Genomic DNA, 6,108 nt, shown 5'->3' with positions numbered 1-6,108 from the left:
AAGATAATGGTGGAAATCCTGTTGTGTCATTACACTGGCGGAAGGGAAATGGTGTAGCTTGTGGTGACAGACTGCTGTTAATTAATAATTCCTGGTTGTGTGTCAAACCACTCAAATGACATACTATGAGGTACCTAAGTGGAAACTCATTGATTAGTAGCAATTTGCCATTTACCCCTTTCCCTTCTACTGGCACAACTGTGAAATAGGATTTTGGCCAATGGCTCCTAAATGCCATTTTAAATCTAACCACTCTTAAATGTTTTGCATTAGAACAAGGATAGGTTTCAACAGTACACTATTCCTTGATTTCTCTCTTAGGTTCTGTAAAGGCTGCAGCTAAATTCAGAGGCATTGCAGCAGTGGAATCATAGTTCCTGCTAGTGAGAAAGTCTTAGGTCATTGACCCTATGAACCTGGTTCCACTACACCATTAAATATATCTGTTTATTGTGAAAGGAAATCATGGATTGAAGCAAGGTAAGTATGTTTAGTTACCTTAAAGAATAGAGACAAAAATAGCCATGCTGATCTGTGAAAAGCAGGGGAAACCCCAAATCCACAACTGTGAAGTATTTTTATTAGAACCAACTAAGTAACATACCGTGTTTCCCCAAAAATAAGACAGGGTCTTTTATTAATTTTTGCTCCAAAAATGCATTAGGGCTTATTTTCAGAGGATGTTTTATTTTTTCATGTACAACTATCTACATTTATTCAAATACAGTCATGTTGTCATCTTCTTCTGGTTGCTGCACAGTGAGTTGCTGGTGGAAGGTAGGGTTTCACTTAACTGGGACTTATTTTTGGGGTAGGGCTTATATTACAAGCATCCTGAAAAATTATACTAGGGCTCATTTTCAGGTTATTTTTGGGGAAACAGGGTAGAAGCATACACAGTTGCATGGTCTCTAGAATTGTTTCTCAGGATAGATGATCCCAAACCCCATGAGACTAGAGAAGGACCAGGGAAGGCCAATACTTAAGTCAGATATTGTGGTTATGAGGCCCACAGTTTAGAGTCAGCTTCAAAATGGAGATTGCAATTATGTCTAGAATCAATGCCCCAGAAATATATAAAGTATACAGACTAAAAGTTGCAATGGGATACTGTAGCAGAAAGGGAACATTCTCTTGATGTTCCACATTCCAACAATTGGGAGAAGCAGGAGACCTTTGTGGTTCCTCCCTATTGCCTTATTTGCCAAAAAATCAGTAAAACTACTACATTGTTTGAATATTCATTTCCCTGCTAGATACATGCTACTCAGGTATGCACATCCAGCCTAAGTTAGAAAAAAAAGTACAGCTGCTCCCTCATCACCAAGTTCCCTCACACCTATTCAACATCTTCAGAGCATAAGATATTCTATTATTGTTGCTGGATTGGGGCTAGCGAAACTCTCACTGACTGAGACTTGTTTTGAAATAATTCAGGAAGCCTTTGATGGTAGAAAGTGAATTATGAAGAATATCAGTTGTAATTCTTCAGTTCATAGCTGGAAAAAATATTGCTGGGTGGAGGGATTGGCTGAATGGAGTATTTCGCCCCAAATAATTGTATTATGAAAAAATATTAACCCATGGGAAGGAAATATCTGATACAACAATTCCAATTTAACTGAAAAATACTGGCTGAAATTCAGTAGTAACTCACAACTACATTAGGCCCATTGAATCTATGAAATGTATAGAGGAGCTGACTCATCAAATGCCCACAGATTCAGTTGGCCTACTCTAGCTGCAACTTAGTGATTGAAAGTAACTCATTTTATTTTGAATACTTAGATGATGGTTGGGATGCCTTTCTATGATAAGAAGTCCCAGGATTTTTCATTAAGCAGTTCATCCCTTCTTGACTGGATTCTGTGCTTGTCTTTGAGTGGAATCCTCTGCCTCTTTGATCATCTCTGCAGCCCTCACCAGTGCAATGCAGTGTGAATAAGGGGTTTTACAGACTGTGGCTGAAAAATGTCCGGGTGCCATTTGACCTTCTTAATCAGCTGCTGTCTCAGATTTAGAGATCTCATGACTCACTCACCCTCTCTCTCTCTCTTTTTCTCATACTGAGGTTGAGGTACATTTGGAACATTCACCCTTGCTTTCGGTGATATTTTTCTTTGTCCTCATGCTCCTCACCAATGTTTAGCTTCTTTCTAGGAAGTCATCTTGGAAAAATTATTCCCGGCATTATGTGATACGCATTAGTGTATGCGCCAATAATGTAAAAACAAACACACTTGCAATATGGTTAGGGCTTATACATTCCTAAAGACTATGGGTCTGAGGGCCATCCAGAATATCTGGTCACAGGCTAGCTACAGTCCTGAATTGAGTACTACAAGGTAAACAAGTTCCATGGCATTGGAACCATTTCAATGTCTTCCATGTTGAGGCTCAGTGGAAAGGATCCTGTGTTCAAACAGGTCTGCGATAAGCACAGGGACTGCTTTAGGGCATACAGATAATACAAAAAAGTAAAAAAATAAATACCAAGGATTATGTGTGGTAGTGGGGAGGTAACACAGAAGTTGTTGATCAGTCAGTTACTCCTATGCAAGATGGATCTTACTCCTTTTTAAATTCTGTGTAATGTTACTTACAAAACCCTTCCCCTTAGATGACATTTATAACATCAGCAAGGTATTTAATTATGTTGTAAATAGGAGAGTTAAGCACTTTGAAGTTTTATTTATTATACAGTTGACTGTGATATACATAACTTTTTGCTGACCTAGACTGTGTATCTTTAGTTTTAGTGGACACTTTCTAATTGTGGATGGAAGACCTTTTCTCTCTTCTTCTTCTTATGTATGGGCTGGATTACACAACTTTTGTCAAGGTCTGTAGGGAACTCCCCAGGAGATATGGCATACTAAGAGGGTGTGTGTGTCCCCAGGGCACTAATCTATCTATGTTATTCTGCAATTGCTATCAATTTTCAGTATGAAAATGGTCCTAAACCAGTATAGCTATGTATTGTGAGTCAATAGACCAGTATATAAACCAATAAAAAATTTCAAAGCTCACCTTTTGCTGTTAAGAGTTTCTGAGTAATTTTTTAAAAACATGTTTTAAATTTCAGTCTACTATACCTTGGGGATCCAGAAAGGGAAGGGACATTTTTTAAACAGTGTCAAAAACCTTGGTAACAGCTTTGGTTTATACACAATGGTTTATTCTTGTAAAAGCATCTTCACATTCTGAAACATGCCGTGCTACTTTTTTTTCTTTAGAAAACTGACATTTCATCAAATACAGGCACCTTTCTAAAGTCATGCTAGATTATCAGCCTGTCTTGCATTGGTGTGTGATCAGTTTCCTATTATTAACTGCTCTACATTAATTCTAGATCCTGGAGACTAAAGATTCATGTTCAGAAAAAGAGAGAAGGCTGACTGGCAAGTAATCAAGTGCAGGAGAAGTGGGAATAGAATAGAATACCATATCCTTTGATATTCATTAACTTGGACATCAATCATCGCTGGCAAAATAAACCAGAGGGTTTTTTTTTATATCAGACACAGCTGCACTGTCGCCCCCTCTCCATATGAAAAAAGGACACATATTTATGAAGTGAGGCTCTTAGAAATGACAACCAGCTCTTGTCAAGACAATTGTCCACCACAACCCTCTTGGAAGCTCCCAGATCTGATCTCCTCTTTTCTATCTCTCAGTTGTTCTTGCAACTTCTGCACCATCATCTGAGGACCAGGTTTCTTGCTGTTACTTTGTGGAATAGGACTGGTGAGGGGCAGTGAGACGAGGGAGCTCATGCCAAATGCACAGAGCTGGGAGTTGGCATTGCAGTGTAACCAAGCACAGCTGTGTATGGCAGGGATGCAGAAGACAGAACTATCTCACAGCTACAGATATAAAAGGGGAGATGGAGATGCAGGTAGGTTGGACATCTTGGGCAGTTCATGTGTTCATTGCACTGACATCTCCCACTTAGTGCAAAATTGGGCATGCCTGCACTTTGTGAACATACATGCATCCACTTACTTCTAAAGTGGGCATGGGGGCGCATTTCTGCTTTTAATATTTTGCTTACCACACCATGCTCCCTTGTATTATGCTGCTGTTTTAATCCAGCTCAAAACTTTTCTGGTGTCACAGCCTGGTGACTTAAAATGTAAGACTGGAGTGAGATACAGCAGAAGCGGGTGATTGTATTTTTAAAAAAATCTTCCAGATGTCCCATCCATGTCTGGTTTGACCCAGAGCGCAGCTGGTCCAGGCCTAAAGTCTGCATCTTAAGATAGGATGTGATGGGGGCGAAAATCTCTGTTCTGTTCCTGGTCCTTTCACCACCAGGCTTAGAATGCCTCTTGGGGGTCGTCCTGTGGCTGCAGCCTAGGTTGCAGTCATTTGCGCCTCTTAAGTTGGGCAATTGAAAACAAGAGAGGAGCATCAGCACCTTGGATAGCACCCAACAGTGCTGGGGCTGGAAGCCCAACAAGGACTTCTGAACACTCCTTCAACAAAGGTCCCACCCAGGCTGAGCTTTAAATAAATAATAATAATAAAAAGTACAGTGTGGAGTGGAGCCAGGTAGATCATTTCTTCTTCCAAGGTAAAGGATTTAGGCTACTGATTCCTGACAATGTTTTCTCCTTCTTCCTCCCTATTTAGTTCTCAGCTTTCATAAACATATAATAAAATATGAAGTTAGTAAAACTTAGGTTGTTTGACTCCTCAGAGATACAGGAGAATTTTCATCAGTTTCCTGTTTCAGAACTAGTTATGGGATGAAGATGCTTTTGAATGCCTTGACAGACTGTTTATGTTGGGAACAGAATAGGGGATTTTTTAGACAAGAGCAAGCTTTATATATTCAGGCATAGTATTTTTCTAGTCCACTTGGGGGGGTGGGGTGGGGGCTAGATTTAAAGCAGTCATTCCCATTTTAGTACCATGCTTCCTTTTTGATTATTTGACAGACTCTCACCTTTCCTTTGTTGTTGTTATGTGCAGTCAAGTCACAACTGGCTTATGGCAACCCTAACAGGGTTTTCAAGGGATGTGAGATATTTGAAGAGTGGCTTTACCATTGGTACATGAACACACAGGTACGTTTCCACAGCCAACTGTGGATTTGAACCCAGGCCTCTTGACTCACTTTGTCCATCACTTTGTCCACCCACACCAAACTGGATCTCTACCACATTGTTTTAACAAATAATTTTATGATTTATAGTTACTACTACTACGACTACGACTACTACGACTACGACTACGTCTACTACTACTACTACTACTACTACTACTACTACTACTACTACTACTATTATCACACTAAGTTGCTAGTGCTAAACAAGATAAGTTCAGGAGCTTTCCTGGAGACTCCAAGCACAGCTGCACAGATGTCAACTTTATGACACTATTGGGTTTGTATGATTGTGGAAGGAAGCAGGGACGGGGACTCAAGTCATGGGACCCACTGTCAAGTTAGACTTAAGTCACACAGGTGACTCGACTTGGGTTCCCCCTTCCCCAAAGACTTAGGCTTGACTTGCGACTCACAACCCACCCCTTTTTTTTTTCTGGAGAAAAAAGCTTGTTTTTAATAGGGACTTGGACTTGGGGCTTGGTACCGAAGACTTAGACTTGGACCCAAACTTGGACTCAGACCCAAAGACTTGCGAACATCCCTGGAAGGGTGGTTGCTACATAGGCTTTGATTGGATACGTCACAGTCAGTGAACTAAGTTCTGTCTTTTCTGCTCCCATCTTTTTTTCGCTTCTCTTTCCACTCCTTGGTATGGGGGTGGAAATTTCAACCACTGCTTGGAAGAGGCCTGTAGCACAGTGGCTAAACTATAGTATTCCAGTAAAAACTCTGTTAATAGTCAGTGTTTGATACCAAATGATTCGGACAAGTTAGTAAAATAATTATCCAGCTGTCTGTGGAGGAGGCAATGTGTAACCTGTATAATTAAGCTGTAAACCATTCAGAGAGTGCTTTAAAGCAGTGGTTCCTAACCTTTTTGAAAGAATCGCCCCCTTGAGCCATTGAGGAAGTTATCATTTCCTCCTTCCCCCAACATAACCTCTCAATCACAACACAGGGAAATAATTCTTCAATTTATGCAAACATGTTTTTTG

Source organism: Pogona vitticeps, chromosome 3 (genome assembly GCF_051106095.1).
Source record: "Pogona vitticeps strain Pit_001003342236 chromosome 3, PviZW2.1, whole genome shotgun sequence".
Lineage (NCBI taxonomy): Eukaryota > Metazoa > Chordata > Lepidosauria > Squamata > Agamidae > Pogona > Pogona vitticeps.
This window is presented reverse-complemented; position numbering follows the sequence as displayed.